An 18,326-nucleotide genomic window follows, 5' to 3' on the forward strand; every position below is an offset into this window, starting at 1 on the left:
ATCTCTGTATCAAACAAAATCTGATCATAGTTTTATTACACTGGCAATAGAAAGAAATTCATTACATTCAGGATAAGTACAGGTGTTCAGCCTAATCTGCCAAATTAACTCTCTAACTTCAATTAATCAGACCAAGGTCCCCTTTGCAATTTTTTTTCAACTCTTGTCAACTCCCCAAAAGAAACTGTGTAGGATGTTTGTGAATTTACATATATAAGACATTATTGACATTCATACATCTAATGTTGTACAGTTGTTCATAAGTTTTTTGTTTGTTTTCCCCACATAAAAAACACGTGCATTGCTGACATTTCGCTAAATAAACCAAGCACATAGAGTTGCAAGTATAATAAAAAGGGGTTTCTGTGTAAAATTTAGCTATTGTTATCCTTTCACCCACCAAAATGACTTACATTGGTGGCAAAAAACACATTTAAAGGTGCCTTTCCTTCTACTGTTAGAATGAAAGTATCACCACTTTCTAGAATATTTTTTATAGTCCTCTCTCTTTTAAAAATGAAACCGGGCTTATCACCTATTTTCTCTATTTGATCAAAACTAGTAAAAGTTCTTCAATTTTTATCTAAGTCTTCCCTGATAATCAAGGTGGTCAATAATAAAGGTTGTAATGAAGGAATCAAAATAAGTAGTAGAACCGGTTTCTTTTTTGTCATTGTTAAATATATTAGTATTGTATGTCTCACTAAACTGCGCAAGGACGCATAAAATACCCTCTTTCCTTTAAAGTACTACTTCATTTAAATTTCTCTTGAACCAAGTCAGTAGGGTAGCCCCAAGCTAAAAACAGTTTGGTTAAGTTCTCACATTCTTTAAAAAAAAAAAGTGTCTCATCAGAAGCCATTCTTGCCAAACATACAAACTGACCATTAAATATGTTTTTTTTTTTTGGTGGAAAGGATGACAACTAGTAAAAAATAGAATTTAAATATGTGAGTTTCTTGTGAATGTTAATTGTATACATATTCCACATAACATCTTTAGTAATGTCCACATCTAAATAGTTAATCTTGTTTTTATTGTGTACCTAGGTACATTTTAAAAAAGAGGTAGTAGAATTAATACAGTTAAGGAGCTCGTACATATCTTCCATAGGATTTTTACAGGCTGTAAAAATGTACATAACTCAAGGAAATTGGCTAAGTGGTTAAATAAAAACTTCTTTCCCCAGTGAATCATAATAATGTTAGAAAACACTGGGCCACAAGCATGCCCCATTGCTACTCCCCTCATTTTTTTGAGGGGCAACATTACTTGCAGGCAAAGTTATTATTCAAAACTAGTTCCATAACTACCACTAGCACTTGAATTTTGCTTAGTGAAAAGTTATTTTATTCAAAAAGAAATTCTTGGAACCAGTCTAAACCGGTTTCATGGGGGATGACATTAAATAAGTTGACAACATCAGTAGTGAGGAAACATAAAACTTCAGAAAAAAAACTTGTCTAAACTTACATAAAAAATAAGTCCCACAAGTCCTTATATAAATAGACAAAAGGTTCAAGTGTTTTTTTTAAGAGTATAATCAATGTACTTAGCCAGAGGATGAATTTTAGATTTCCCTGCATTGACAATTGATCTCAAGGGGGGGGGGGGTCCTCAACACACTTCTGTATCTTCGGAATTCCAAAGGTAGAGGGAACTGTGGGGTGTTGAGCATCCAAAAAATACAAAACTTCATGGGATATCTGCCCTTGTTCCAGTAAATCTTTTAACAAACATTTAATTAATTATTAGCGCAATTAATTGAGTATTCTTCGTAAAAAAACTTTATTCAAAAATAAATTCATTTTAACATATTCAGTCCTGAACATAATAACACCCCCCCCACCTTTCGGGTTTCATAACTCTCAATTCCCATTTTTGAGATGGTTATATTAATAAATGGTGCTTAGTTGGAGCAAATTGTATAAGGAATTCCCCATCTTCATGTTTAAAATTGACCTAAAGTCAAATTCACATAACATTTCAATAAAACTAGGGATGGGTATAATTGGAGTTGTATGAGCTCTTCCTATGCAAGGTGTTCCTATTGAAAGTAACCTTGTTTTGTCCAAAACTTAACTTGAAGTTAAGTTTTCTCAGAACTAGTTTGAAATCAGTAATGATGTCCTCAGTCCTGACAACAGCACAAATGTAAAACCTTTTGCCAAAAAATCTGCATGTTCACATTTCACTAGTCACTGTAGTACATTTTAAAGTCTTCTTTCTCATTAGAAGTAATAATGGGAGCACATAACTCAAAATTAGTGTTAAAAAAGTCAGTTCATTGTTAGAGGAAATATTTAGTATTTCCCCTCCTGTAGATTGTCTTGTAATTCCCTTTTTGTTTGAAATAAACATTAGGATCCAAGTCTTGTTGACCCTGTTGTGTCCTGTAATGGCAATTTTGGTTCAGTATTCTCTCTGACACCCTCAAAGGGGCTTGTCTAAAGGGAGAGGATCCTCAGCTGGTTCATCTACTGGGCAAATCTGTTCTTTCACTTGTTCATTAAAGCCCTTATTAAACACTTTAGCAGATTTGGGATGTGCAGTACCCAGCTGTTAAAAGGTATTCAATGTGGACTCTCAAATGTTTTCGCTTTCCTATTTTTTAATACCACTAGAAATCCTGTCCACCTCTATAAATAAGTAGTTGTACTGTTCCTCAAAGTTAATAAAAAGTAAATCATCAGTAGTTACTTTGTCCAACTTGGTTGTTTGAGTTAATTTGGCAGATTAGGCTAAACGCCTGTACTTATCCTGGACTTAATGAATTTCTTTCTGTGGCCAGTGTAATAAAACTATGATCATATTGTGTTATACAGAGATTTAAAAAAACGTTTTATTATTACATTTTGCTATTGCGTTATATTTTGGTAAGTTAATTAGATTTTATAATTTTTTGCATGTCATGTAGTAGCTTTTTAAATTAATAACATGTTTCAATGGTTGTAATAGATCATGTGACTTGGGGAGGGAGTTTACTTGAGTATATTATTCTGATGAAGTCACTGGATACATTCTGACAAAAGCACTTAATAAACTTTTGTTGTGATTCATGTCATTCCTCACCATGCTTTGATTGCTAACTTGGGTATGGATTTTGTTTATTTAGTTGGAGTATGCTTTTAACACCGGTTCTCAGTTTAAGGTTAGCCGCAATGTCATCAGCAGGACTGGACACCGAGTTTTCAGCTTGTTCCACAATTATGAGTGAGGATTTCACTAAAAATCTTGGATTGCTTACACAAATTTTAGAACAATTGTCCCAATACGTTTCGAATATTGCTATGGATACCTTCTTTTCAAAACCATTTACTGACAGGTGTTCGTGAGACCTCCTCGTTCCACTTTTTCTTTTGGACAATTTCACAAGGTGTACTGCAAGCTAACACTACTATCAGCAGGTTGGTAATGGAGATGTGCGAGCAGTGAGACAGACAGTCATATTCCAGGCCACAAATATAATACCTGACTTAACAAACGTATGGGCATTTTTACAACTGCAACCACCAATAATCTATATATGTGCACTGTTTACAGTTATAACATGGGTAAATACCTACTGGGCCATTATATATATTGGGAGACTTATATTCTCCCACTTCCAAAATAAATTTTACAGTAGGTACTTTCTTATGGATGAAAGTGGGATGGTCGCCCAATACCCTGGCCAGATCCCTGTTACCCAAAATCACTTTCCAATTATCTAACATAACTCATTTAACTTTCCAATTATCTAACATAACTCATTTAATATCATAAGATTCTATACAGATAGGAACAGGAAAGGCACAGTCCATTTTATGATCATTAATGTCAGTAACTTTAGGAGTGAACCCACTGGTTAAGATTGGTGGAAATCGAATGAAAGCTGCAGATATATAGATTCTTCCAAAAGTATATATTTTGCACATAAACTCAGAAAAAATGAACAAACTGCAACAAAATGAAGGAGGAAAAAATATATTTTGCACATATTCAAAAAACAGTAATAAGCAAGGGTAGCTTTAACTGCAAAAATAGTGGTATAGTTTATTTAGCTTCTTGTACTTCTTGTCATAATTTTATGTTGGTAAAACCATCAGGGCATTACAAAGAAGGATATATGAGCACTATTTAGCAATTAAGCATAAAGACATCAACAGCGCTGTGGCCAAGCACGCCTTGGAATGCACCATTTTTAAGAAATTCACATTTTTGTTTTAGATTGCATCAATATGGCACCTTATGTAACAGAGTTTACAATGCTTTGGAAATCAAAGAGCGAAGATGGCAGATTTTTTTAAATGCTGAAAGAGCTCCTGGGTTAAATGGTACCCTGAACATTAAATTTCTTTTGAATAATAGGTACCATTATTAATCTGTATATTATTTGTATAAAGTGTGTATTGTTTTATATATATATTTCCTTTATTTATACCTTTTTAGTATTTTATTTGAACACTAGTTTAAATGTGTAATTTTCAGTGTTTTGATGACTTAATCCATTTCATTGGACATTAATTGATGTCACTATATTAAGGATTGTTTTTGGGATTGTCATGTGGTTCTGAAGAAGTTCTGTAGAGTAAATCGAATAAAAGCGCTTAACTAAACATTTGGTGTGGCAGTCGGTGATTTGTTTCCAACTTAACCAAAATGGTTTTAACTTGGGGCTACTGTTTTGACTTGATTCAAAAGAAGTCTAATGAAATAGTACTTAAAAGGAAGGAGGCTATTTTTTGCCCCTTATGCAGTTTAGTGAGATGTATGAAACTAACATCTTTAAAAATGACAGAAAGGAAACAGGTTGTACTGCATATTTTGTCTTCTTCATTACAGTCTTTACTATTGACCACCTTGATATCAGGGAGGTCTTAGAAAGAAGTTGGAGAATTTTTACTAGTTTCAGTCAGATAACAGAAAATAGGTGATAAGATCCATGTCGTTTTTAGAAGAGGTAAGGCTATAAAAAATCTTCTAGAAAGTGGTGATGACATTCATTCTAACAGTAGAAAGAGAAGCACCTTCTAATGTTGCTTTTGCTCCCAATATAATTTTATTTTGGATGGTGAAAGGATAACAGTAGCTATATTTTACATAGAAACCCCTTTTTTGTTATACTTGCAACTCTATGGGTTTGGTTTATTGTGTTAAGTGTCAGCAATGCAAATGTTTTCACATGGGGAAAACAGAGAAAAATCTTAGAACATCTTTGTGAACATCTGTATGACATTTATTTATTTATTTGACATTTGTTTACCGGGATGATCTGGCTGAGTCAAAGAGAACCCAGTTTCAGTGGAGGCCTGGGGAGAAAAGCTCCAAATTACAGAGATAATACAAACTTTTAACAACTTACAGTATATACAAATGTATGGTATTACAAGAGTTGCAAAAAATCTAATATAAATTTACAAATACAGTAAAAATATAAATGAAATAAAGGATAAGTTAAACCTAATAAAATATATAAAAAAATGCAAAGCCTGGAAATTAAACACAATGATGTGGGTGTTTCAAAAGTAGTCAATTAAAATAAATGCAAGTAAGAAAAATTATTAGATTATTAAATTATTTTAAATTATTATTATTAGACATATGAATGTCAACAAAATTCCTTATATAAACACATTAAAAAAAATCCTACATGCAGTTTCCTTTTTCGGGGGGGGGTGACAGAGTAGAACAAAATCCATAGGGAGGACCTTGGTCTGAATTAATTGAAGTTAGAGAGTTGATCTGAATACCTGTACTTATCCTGGACTTAATGGATTTCATTCTATTTCCAGTATAAGAAAACACACAGATTTTATTTTATATTTTAGTATTATGTTTTGATATTAGCTTATGTTTTGGTAAGTTAATTAGATTTTATATATATATATATATATATATATATATATATATATATCTTGTAGCTGTTTAAATTAGTAACATGTTTCATTGGTTGTAATCGACCATGTGACTTGGGGAAGGAGTTCAAAGTTCTAGTTTACTTGAGTATGTTATTCTCTTGAAATCACTGAATATATTCTGACGAAAGTGCTTAATAAACTTTTGTTGTGATTAACTTCATTCATCACCACGCGGGTAAGGATTTTATTTAGTTGGAGTACGGTTTCAATACTATTCCTCTGCTGTACCTGAAGGCACTCTGTTGGGATGCGTCTGTGGTTAAGTTAATCTTTATCCATAGGAAAAGACTGTCGTGGCAAACGTCAAGGAGCAGACACTGTCCCCATATTGTAACTAGACTGCAGCCCCTGTGGATGAATGTGTTGTGACATTGTATTCTGTGTACATTATCCAATGAGTGTGACATCATGAATGTCTGTTGTTTGAGTATTTCCTATAAACCCATGCATGTTTTCCTACATAGCTTCTAGTAGGTGGTTGTAAACATTTCAACTTCTCTGTGTACTATTATGCACTCAAGTCATCCCCTCCTAGTAACCCCTTTGGTGTCACGCTCACTACCCAAACCCTGGTCACTGTTTTTTGAGGTGAATAACATATCCCTCTGCCATCAAGCTACCCATAGCTGATTGCAGCCTAAACAAGTATTGTGATGTCTTTTTTGTGCAGGATTTTCTTAGTGATCAAATTAACCTTATTTCTTGCAGGGATGTGTTGCCTTTTTTCCCCTCATTATAATATGTCAGTTTTTACACCCATGGTTTTACTGTGGGTTCTCTGTCTTCCGGTACATGTGAAATATATCAGGAATCAAGTAACAATTTTGTTATTTGCATAACTGAAGGTCACACAAAGTATTGAATTGTGCAAGTGGGCTACTCAGAACTAATATTAAGTTGTTAAAGGTTGCTTACCTTTAATGACTGCAATACAGTTTGATGTAGTAATATATACATTCTTAGACCTCTGTATTAATGTCAGTTACCAGAAGTGTAATATATTCATACAAATGCATAATCAGAGATGCAAGGAGAATAGCTGACCCCAGTGTGAGAATGGCAGGCTATCTTCACTACTTTAGTTGACTGTCCTAGTTTTATAACAAAAGTCCAGCATTCACAGACAATTAAAAATTTGCCCAAAACTTTGACTTAACCACTGACAGAACTCTGCTTTATTCATGTATTATGCAAATGAATGTGGCTAATCCTGTCAACATTAAAATAGTGTAAAATCACAATGGTTAGTCTTCTGGTTCTGTACTTTTCCCATTAAAGGACAACAATGGGATTCTATTATTAAGTGTTCAACTTCTCTGTCTTTTTTTCTCCCTATTTATTGTCATGCTATGAATAAACAGCGCAGCATTTAAAATATTTTAAATTGACTGTTACTCTCCACTAGAACAGTACCTTACTGTACTGTGGTGGTTTCACTTTCAGAAAACTTTTATCCCACCCTTGCTGCAGTCTCTAATTATTGATGTCATCAAGGCCACTGAATACAGGTAGTTTTCTGGTCAGTTGCCTCCCCAAATTGACATCACCATGACTGTCCTAAAAACCCACCCATGCTGTTATGTCACAGCTCCCTTGTCCTTCCCCTACCCATACAGAAAGTAAAAACTAGAACAAGGAAACAGTACATGAGTCAAGTCTCCTGCTGTGAGCTGTCAATCACAGCAGGTAACAGCTCAAATTACCCTTAGCACTTTGACAGCTATGAAAGTTAGGTGTGAAGGGGGTGGGAGATGAGTCAAAGTAGTACAATTCAGGCTTCATAAAAAATGCAGTTTAGCCATTCTAAAAAGAAGCAGCAGTAAAAAGCACTTTGAAAGTCTGTTCTGTGGCATTTGCACTGTTTGTGTTTTAAGTAGTCATTGAACAGCCTGAAATGTTACTTAAAACTGACTGAAAGACAGCAGCATATGCATGTAAAATCAATGCAGTGACAGGAGTTTAGGAAGCTAGAGACCTGCGTGATGTAACTTTTTACAGATAAGCACTGCATTTTGGGATAACTAGAGGCAGACTAAGCAATCAGAATTACTTCAAGATACCAGACCCCACGTGGGCAGACTCAGAAATGATGTATAAAAATAATTTAAAAACTGTAAATAGTCCCATAGTGGTGTTAATGTAGAAAATGCCAAACCCTGATGAAATAAACATGTTTTTTCAGTCTGTGTGTGTGGTTCTCCTTTAGTGGTACCCCACTCCTTCACCTTGGTAGATGTTCTTCGTGTTTCACTGTCGCAGTCATCACTTGTGGGTTATCCCTGCTGGGTAGCCCTCAGCCAGCCCGAGTACCAGAGTAAAGGTTTCCCTCCTGCGTCAGCTGCTCTGTCAGTGTGGCTGACATCAGGTCATCAGGGCTGTAAAGGGAAACAGGCGACACCATTACATCAGTGTTTCTTGCCGTGGAGCCCAAATCAGAAGCAGTTTTGCGAGTGCATCAGTTGGCCATTGCCAGAGTGAAGACAACCGTCTACTAGGGAATCTTTTCTTGCCTTAAACCGATGTCAGAGAAAGTTAATAACTCTCTCAGCTTTGGAAAGCAGATCCCACACCGAGACTTACATTCTCTCTGCGTCACCTGTTTAGGCCCAGACTACGACGTTCCAGGGTGCTGGTTCTGTGCCCTCTTTAATGCTCATAGTATAAAAACAAGAGCTGATATTGTAACGAGGCATTTAGTCAGTCTTTCCAGCAATGCAAAATGACGTTGGTCTCTCAGACAGTTACTGACTTTCCTAGGAAGAAAAAAGACAAAGACAAGGATAGGCCTCCAAAAGTTAGGCCCTCTGATGATCCCACACTACCGTCCACCCTATCTCAAAGCAAGGTTACAGCTGAATGCAGTGAGTCGCCTTCGCAGCCACTGACGACAGCCGACGATCTGCTGCAGGCCTCTACCGAGACCCATTCGGAGTCCAGTATGCCACCAAATCAACCTCCTCCTGCCGAGATGTTATTTGTTCCTCACGCGGTTGGGTCAGGAGCTGCTTTGCAGGCACCGGCTTTTGGGGAGCCCCCACGACATCCGAAGTCAGGATTAGACTGACGACAATGCCGCCAGTCAAATTAACTCTGTATAAGGCTACTGAATCAGCTAGGCCAAAGCCAAAATCTACCCACAGAAAGATCCCTCCACAGGGCCCCAGCCACTGACCTGCTACTAGCCAGCCAGCTCCTCCAATCACAGCAACTTTTTAGAATGGCAGTGGATCTGATGACTCTGATCAGGGGTAGCCAACCTCCCCCCTCCCTCACCAGCCAAAAGAAAAATAGACACCCCCCCAGAGGTCCTCACAGACCAGGAATCAGTCGATTCAGATCTGGAGGAGTCAGACATGGAAGACCAGCCCTTAGCAGCATTCGAGAACTCTGATGCTGATGATCCCGTTCCCACTGCCTCTCCCCCTGAGGACCTTTCTTTCGGGGAAACTCTAAACACTCTCATAGAACATTTTCAATGGGAGGCCCAGGACTACCGCAGTCTAAAACGAGACTCAGGGAATTGCTAGATCTGCCTCAGCATAAGCCTCTGGCCATTCCTCTTATCCCGGATGTAGTAGAGGATGTTTTTCTAGAATCAGCCCTATCTCTAGATTCTTTCCCTCCTGCACCCAGGAAACCTGATAGATACTACAGGGTGCAAGACTCTTACAAATACTTATTTAAAAACCCTACTGCAGACCCTGAAGTAATTACTTGGGGCCCTAAGGGAGCTAGAGCCAGCTCTTCAAAAACCCCATCCCAACTGACAAAGAAAGCAGACCTCTAGACAGGATGAGTAAAAAGGTTTACACCTCGGCCACTTTAGCTGTTAGGGCATTAAACTGTCCATTTCATATTATCAAATTCCAACAGAATGTGCTCAAACTTAACAGAAAATATCTGACTTGTTTGACAGTAACACTACCAGAGAATTAACAGACCTCATACAGTCTAGCTCTCAGATAACAAAGCATTCCTTATATTGTGGTTATGATGCCTTGGAAGCCTCTACCAGGGCTGCAGCTACAGGATCAGTTATCAGAAGGCACACCTGGTCAAGGAAGCAGCTTTTGCCTGACCAGGTAAAATACAAACTTTTAGATGCCTCTTTGGATAAAGAGCAGTTGTTTGGCCCCAAGGCCGAGGAGGTCATCAAGAAAATGGAGGACAAAACCAAATCCATGCATACTGTCAAGGACTTTTTGCAGGTACAGCCTCCTAGGTTCAGCAGAAACTTCCATACCAAGCACTGGTCCTTTCCCCGTCAGGCTAAGCCAATACAGATACAGAGAAAGGTACACAGAGACAGAACCCCTAGGCAGCAGGCACACAGCCAACAAATAACTAGGCAGTGGTACATGGCCCTCCTAAAAAGAGGAGTTCTAAGCCCATTTCCTTCACCAGAGAATCACAGTGACTCCCTTCCCCTCCCCTCTGCCCCCCAGATCTCCAGACAAGCTAGGAGGAAGACTTTCACTCTTCCTAGAAAACTGGCAGGCCATCACCTCAGATCTATGGGTCCTGAAAATTGTTACCAGAGGGTACAGATTCTATTTCAATGAAAAACCAAGGAGATCAGGTTGTCCAGATGTACCTGAAAACCAGACAGCAGAAGCTATTCGCCAGATCCAAAAACTTTATGCCCAGGGTGCTGTAGAACCCATGCCCAAGGAACAGACCAGGAAGGGATTTTACTCAAGGCTGTTCTGGGTTCCCAGAAAAGAGGGCAGATGGCGTCCTATCCTAGACCTCTCTACCATGAATCTGTCTCTTCTGGTTTGAAAATTCAGAATGTTGATACTACAGAAACTACTGCCTATGCTCCTACTGCAAGCCTGGCTAGTGACCCTGGACCTGAAGGATGCCTACCTGCATATTCCTATCAGAGAGTCCTGCAGGAGTTACTTAAGGTTCAGAGCAGGGTCCCAACACTTTCAGTTCTCTGCATTGCCCTTTGGCTTATCCACTGCTCCCAGAGTTATTACAAAGTGTTTGGCTCCAGTCATTGCTTACTGCAGACAGAGAGCCATACACATTTACCCCTATCTAGAAGACTGCCTCATTCGGACAGAAACCAAGAAAAAGCTCCTACAGGACCTCTCCTATGTGCAGACCGTACTGACCTCACTGGGGTTCACCGTAAACATGGAAAAATCCCAGCTGCTACCCACACGAAAGATTACTTTCCTGGGCACTCTGCTAGACACATCCAAGCAAATTGCCCCCCCAGAAGCAGATCTTTATGCAGTCCTGCTTCCACCAGCTGGCGCAAAAGACCCACCTCACAGCCAGGCAAATATTACAAGCCCTGGGATACATGGCCTCCTGCATCCTGCTGGTACCCCTTGCCAGATTGCATATGCAGAAGCTGTATTTGTACCCAAGGACCCTCTGGTGCCAACACTCCTAGTCTCTGGAGCACCAACTACCACTAATTCCTTGCTTAAAGAAGGAGCTTCTCTAGTGGGCCCAGGCTTGCTCCCTAAACAAGGGACTCCCTTTGTCCTTCGCCCACACAAGCAGACCTTGACTATGGACGCCTCAGACATTGCCTGGGGAGCCGACACTGGAACTCTGCAAACCCGGGCCTTTTGGGAACAGGAAGTTCTAGGTCTACACATCACTTGGAAAGAAATGCTGGCAGTGCACATAGCTATCCTAACCTTTCAAGCACATCTGTCACCAGGTGTACTCCTAATCAGGGCAGACAACACCACTGTCATGTGGTACATCAGCAAACAGGGTTCACTCATTCCTCCCCCCTGTGTCACCTTGCCATGGAAATCTAACAGTCAGCGTCAAGTCTAGGACTGCATCTCTTAGCTCAATACCTTCCAGGGAAGCAAAACACCATGGCAGATCACTTAATCAGACAGATCATCGACCTCCACGAGTGGCAGTTACACAGGGAGACCTTCATACAAATCACTCGCATCTGCGGGGTGCCAGACTTGGACCTTTTCGCAAGCCACCAGAACTGTCAACTGGCCAAGTTCTGCTCAAGACAGTTTCACCCAGAAGCTTGGAAGATGGACGCTCTCTCCTTTCAATGGGGCAGCCTGTTTGTGTATGCCTTTCCCCCACTTCCACTGATACCCAGGGTTCTACTCAAGATCAGAGAAGAAGGACCAAGGGCTATCCTGATTGCTTCAGACTGGCCAAGGCAGCACTGGTACCCCATGCTCCTCAGCAGGAGCATGAACCCTCCCTTTACCCTGCCTTCCACCGCAGACCTTCTCACACAACAGGGAGGGAAGCTCCTGCATCCAGGCCTTGCCACACTCACGTTAGCAGCATGGCTGATTCCTCAAAGACAGTTAACACCGCAGCCCTCAGCAATCAGGTGTTCAACATTATTAAGGAGGCTTGCAGACCCAGCACAGAAAATCTTATTCCTCTAAATGGAAGAGTTTCACCTGCTGGTGCTCCACTAGGAACACCACCAGCACTAAAGCCTCTCTACCCCTGGTTCTGGACTACCTGGCAGAGCTCCTCCATAAGGGTTTGTGTTACTCCTCTATCAAGGCTCATGCCTCAGCTATCTCAGCCTATGTCCAGACGGATCAGCCTGTATTCTCCCAACACCTCTTGAAGCAGTTCCTCAAAGGGGTGGCTCACATCTGACTGCCAAGAAGGCCCCCTGCACCAGCTTGGGCTCTAAACTTTGTCCTGGAAAAGCTGACTTTCCCTCCTTTTGAGCCAGTTTCCTCAGCAGATCTCAAATATCTCTCTTGGAAGACTGCCCTTTTGCTAGCCATCACTTCTGCTAGGAGAGTATCGGAGCTCCAGGCTCTTATGGCCATGGAGCCCTTCATCATTTTCCACATGGACAGGGTCTCTCTAAAAACCAACACCTCCTTCATGTCCAAGGTGGTCTCTGATGTAACCCTCAACCAGGCCATACACCTACCTACCTTCTTTCCTAAACCAACAAATGGGGAGAGAATTCTGCATACCTTTGATGTGCACAGACAGTTGAGATTTTACCTTGACAGTACCAAATCAATCAGGAAAACTGACCAACTCCTGGTTTCATTTGCCCCTGGGGCAGTGGGGAAACTCATTACCAAGCAGACCATTTTCAAATGGATTTCTGATTGTATACATTTCTGCTATACCTTCCATGGAAAGAGTCCTCCCAAAACTGTCAGATCCCATTCCACAAGAGCAGCCTCTACCTCTACAGCCTTTCGGGGGGGGGGGGGGGTTCCTACCAAGGAAATTCTGGAAGCTGCTACTTGGACATCTATCCACACTTTCACCGATCACTACCAACTGACTACTTTCACCAAAACCAAGGCAGAATTTGCATCTGCAGTTCTGCAGGGCATGCTAGCATCCCCATAATTGTGCAACTTCCCTCCACCCACTTCTCTGCTTTATTATTCTTCCCACAAGTGATGACTGCAACAGTGAAATATGAAGAACATAGTACAGTTGTGTACACTTACCATAAATGTAGATGTTAGAGTGTATTCACTGTTGCAGTCCTGTTTCCCTCCAACCTACCCCATTTTTCTTAACTGTTGTATATATCTTCTCTGGGGCTCCAAGACCTTTGGGGGCAAGAAAAACTGATATAATGGCATCAGCTGTCTTCCCTTTATAGCCCTGATGACCTTACATCACCCCTCACTCACAGAACAGCCAACGCAGGAGGGAAACCTTTACTCTGGTACTCGGGCTGGCCGAGGGCTACCCAGCAGGGATAACCCACAACTGATGAAGGCAACAGTGAATACACTCGAACATCTACATTTATGGTAAGTGTACACAACTGTACTTTCTTGAAATGGTTCCAGACCTCCTTACAAAAGGAATTGACAAAAAATACAGATGTTCTTTATAGTCAGTGTTACACTGTTAAGTATTGGGACTTCCTGCTGTACTGGAGTCTGCTGCCTACCCGAATAACAGGATTTCACCATTTCACAACTGGTGAATAGTCAGGATGTCAGTTGTATAAAGGGCTATTGGCTGCTACCATCTTCAGTTCTTTCTTGCCAGTACAATGCAGTGCAGCAGACTGAATACATTAGTATTGTTAGTCTGCAAGTCGGCCTGAAAACAGAAGCTTCAGTTAAGTACTCCACTGGGGAAATCTCTTATCGATGTTTTTTGTTAGTATTACTTAGCTGTTTAATGTCTAGTAAAATTAATAATTGTTTCAGGCTTTGAGAGATAAATCCCTTACAAAGCCTTTCATTGCTATTGCTTGTTCTGTCTAGGCTTGAAACACAGCATGGCATACTGATAATTTTGTGATAGGACAGTAAAGCATAGGGTTGAATCCCTTTGTGAATTTTTGGAATCTGATAGTTCATGGCATTCCTACACAGTGGCATCCGACTGGTTCCTAGTCTGGAGACCTGAAGAAGCATAAGGAGAATTGCTTGAAGGAGAGTAATGTATGGGAGACCAGAAGGTTCAGCTGGGAAAAGGAAAAAGGGACACTCATCCCCCCCACCCTCTCAGCAAAACACATTATTCCTAAAACTCAGATGAAGATGAACCTACTTGTTTGGAAAAGTTATCATCCCAACAGTTTCTGGATGCTGACTCTGAAGACACCTTGTCCTCAACCTTGAGAAGTTCGAATAAATAATTTCATAGAATGAAAATAACTTGTATGATGTTGTCAGTCTTCACATAATCCTTGACTGAGGGCTTGGTTCCGAGCCTCAGAACTGACTCTGCCGTTTACTTCAGCTCTCACCTGCCAAACTCTTGAGCCAGGCTCTACCCATAATGCTCCTCTATAAGTCCCCTCAGATCTCTTTTTGACACTTCGTGTGTCAGACGCATCTGACCTCTCTTGAGCTTTGGCAGTTATTCACAGTAAGTTTCTTTCTCTTGATTTTCTCTAAAGTCCTGTCATATATCTATATTTATCTTCTTAAATACTTTGTCTTTCTACCCACTCCTCTTGTTTCTATCTCCCTTTTGTCTACCGTTAGATAGTTTTCTCTACATACCATTGCTGGTGCTCTCTTTTACCTGTTTAGGTATTTCTTTCTACCATAGAAGGTACTCTTTTTCGCTTTCTATTTAAAATAAATAAATAAATAAATAAATCTTTCCTGTCCTTTCTTGTGAGTGTGCGAGTGAGAGAGGCCTTTATCTGCGCTAAGCCTTCTTTTCTGGCATGGCTGATAAATCTGGTGTGTCTGTTAAACCTTCAAAGGACACTTCTGGCTTTGAGGTGTCACAAGTGCGATAGGAAGATGCCCAATTCAGATGGGCATGTCTGGTGTGTATATTGCCTAGGCATTGTACACCTGCAAGGAAAATTGTGCCATTTGTTGTGGTTCCTCCCCCAGGACTTTAACTGAGTGGAGAAACAAGTTGATTTTGAATTATTTATTAAAAAGGGACTTCGAAGAGGCCACGTCTGGGTCTAAGACCAAAGCCAGCTCATCATCCTCCTCTTCCAAACTGAAGAAACGTTCCCATTGATTTCTGAGCAGTTCCTTGGAACCGCCTGAAAAGTTATCTAAACAGCCTATGGTGTCGACAGTTCCCTCAGTACTGATAGGCAAGACAGACTTGGCACCTACCATAACTTCGGATAAGACAACTACTGCCTCAGCACCAGAAGTTTCACCACTACTGAAGCAGACTGCATTGATCTCGATACCAAGGACAAAGTACTCTCCTTCTGTTGATCCATTTTCGGACTGACCTCATAGCCCATTCGTGGAACCAAGACCGCCTAGGTCTCCTTCATCGTCATCCGTTTGATCCACTAAGAGCCTCTCAGAATCGGACATCATGAGGCTGGTGGATCAGCTCTTGACAGCAAGGGGATTACCTCCATCTTTGGTTCCCAGCCAAGTCTGCACCAGGACCTGCCCTCCTTTGACACAGTCTCATCTTCCTTCTCCAACTCCAGTTGAGTCTTTGGAGCCCCTGGCACCGACATACCTGACTCCAACTGTCTCAGTTCCGGTAAGAGCCTCTTCTCCAGAACCAAAAATCGCCTTGAGCTCCTCTGTTTTTTCTGAACCAGAAGTCTCCCAGGGTCGAGACTTCGTGACCGGTTCTGAGGGGCAGGTTTCGACTTAATTTTTATTGGAACCTTCCATGACCCTCGGTGCTTCGGCTTTCATTGGCTTGACCCAGGCTTCTACTTTGGAGGCTGCCTCCTCAGTGCGGGGTGGGGCCATGGTTCCGAAGGAATCTATTTTGGTTTCAGGCTCCCATCCCTCTACGGAGGTGGCCTTCTGGATCATGGAGAAGGAACTTGTCCATTGTGGACTCCCAGTCCTTGCCATCCCTGTTGGGCCAAACTTCTTCATCCTCTTGACCGGAGCTACTGTCAACCTCATCCCTGGGACAGAGGGCACAAAAGCCCCAAGAAAGGCCCACCTTGGTGGTTTCTTCTACGGATACTTCCCCAGAACATCCCCCTGAGGAAGTACCTGCAAAAAAAAAGCGCAAAAGAAAGTGCTTAGACTCCCCAGGGGAGTCCTTCACTGAGCATACCGATTTTGATGAAGGGGAAGGTTCCCACAGGTCACCCTTGATGATGTTTCCTTCGGGGACATCTTGGAAATCCTGAAACAGAGGGGGTAGCTGGTATTCTCTCCAGCCGTCCTCGGAGGAGTCTGTATACCTGGAGACTTTTCATGCCCAACCCTTTACCTCTTGGATCTCTCTTCCCGCTGATGAGCTCATAAAATTGATTGCACAGCTGGCCTGGAAGATTCTTGACTCTATCGAACTGATCCCCAAGAGACCTGACCGGATCCTTTCTGCCCCTAAGGAAGAGCAGCATTGGGCTAAGGGAATTCCTGTAGATGCCATGGTGATAGCAGCAGCCACAAAGAAAGCACTTGGAGAGGAAAGTCCTACAATCTATCCTCCTAACAAGGAGTTCAGGTCTATGGATAGGTTCGGGAAGCACGTTTATGCTTCAATGACTTTTGCACTCAGGTAGTTGAACTACATGGTGCACTTTACCAGGCTAGAGAGAGATCTGATCAAAGAGCTGTCAGATACTCTCAAAGGAGCAGTGGCCGAAGAGGTATGAGACAAAGTTGCCTTTCAGCTCGCCACCCTCAAAGCAATTTCTAACTCGTCCATGGGGCTGATTGCCTATGCAGCCGAAGGGATGACAAGAGCCGTGGGTTCAGACATAGCCATGAGGAGATGTGCCTGGATGCACCTCTGTGACTTTGCGGAGCCATTTAAGTCTTTGTTCATCAATGCCCTGTTTGACAGAACATCCCTTTTTGGACCCAGAGTAAAAGACAAACTGGCCAGATGTGAGAAAGATGGAAAGACTCTTTCTGCTGTGGGCATGTGTTGCTCCACTCCTCAACGGCCCTACTCCAGGAACCAGAGAAGTGGGAGGCTATGGTTCAAAAAGTCCCAAGGGCCTTTCCAGGACTCGCATGGCAAGGAGTTTCCCTGGGGCAGAGGGGGAAGTAGTAATGGAAGATGCCATCCTAGAGGCAGAGGTGGCTCACAGAACCAGAGGTCCAGAAATTCTTTCAGTGGTAGCTCCAACCAGCACCCTGAATGGAGGTCCAATTGTCTTCCTCTGGAGGCAGTCTGGGGACAATTATCCCTGCATCAATCTGCCTGGCTCAAGATAACATTGGACAAATGGGTGCAGGGAATCATTTCCAGTTACATTATTCCCCTTTCCTCAGTTTCAAAAACTACTCCCGGATGTTCCACCCAGTCACAGCAAAGCAGCAGTTGTAGAAATTCCTAAACTGCTCAAAAAAAAGAGTCATCCAAAAAGTCCCACCAGACCAAAGAGGATCTGGGTTTTACTCAAGATTCTTTTTAGTACCCAGAATGATGGGACTGGAGGCCCATTTTGGATCTCAGACAGTTCAACAAGACAGTTCAGCAAGCCATGTTCCATATAGTCTTGGGGCAGTTTATACTTCCATTATTGGAAAAAGATGATTGGATGTGCTCTGTAGATCTTCAGGATGTGTATTACCAAAAATGGACAAATGCTCCAGGGGATTCCTGCACTTCAGGCCGGGAGCTAGTCATTACCAGTTCAGAGCACTGTCCTTTGGTCTCACTGCAGCCCCCATGGTGTTTACCAAATGCATGGCAATGGTAGCAGCTCACCTCAGACTGCAAGAATTTTGTGTTTTTCCTTATCTTGACGATTGGCTCCTTACTGCTATGTCCAGGAGTCAACTAGAACGGGCAACATATTACACCCTGCATCTTTGCACTTCTTTAGGCATTACAATAAATTATGAAAAGTCAAATCTGCAACCTACACAACAGCTAGAATTTGTCAGAGCTCTGTTAAGTTCAGTTTCAGGAATTGTTTCACTCCCAGTAGAAAGGCTGCAAAAGATCAGATCACAAGTAAACCATATTATTCAGAACAGAAGTGTTCTAGCCAGACTCATTCTATAGGTGCTAGGCTGGATGGCAGCGTCAATTAAC

General features: G+C 41.4%; 1 protein-coding gene across 1 annotated transcript in view; it reads left to right on the forward strand.

Annotated features, from left to right (window-relative positions):
- Positions 1–18,326, forward strand: part of LOC122804407 (melanoma inhibitory activity protein 2-like) — a 1,673,436-nt gene that overhangs the window by 110,520 nt on the left and 1,544,590 nt on the right. The window lies entirely within an intron of this gene.

The sequence above is a fragment of the Protopterus annectens genome, chromosome 6.part0 (assembly GCF_019279795.1).
Source record: "Protopterus annectens isolate FY-2018-M chromosome 6.part0, PAN1.0, whole genome shotgun sequence".
NCBI lineage: Eukaryota > Metazoa > Chordata > Ceratodontiformes > Protopteridae > Protopterus > Protopterus annectens.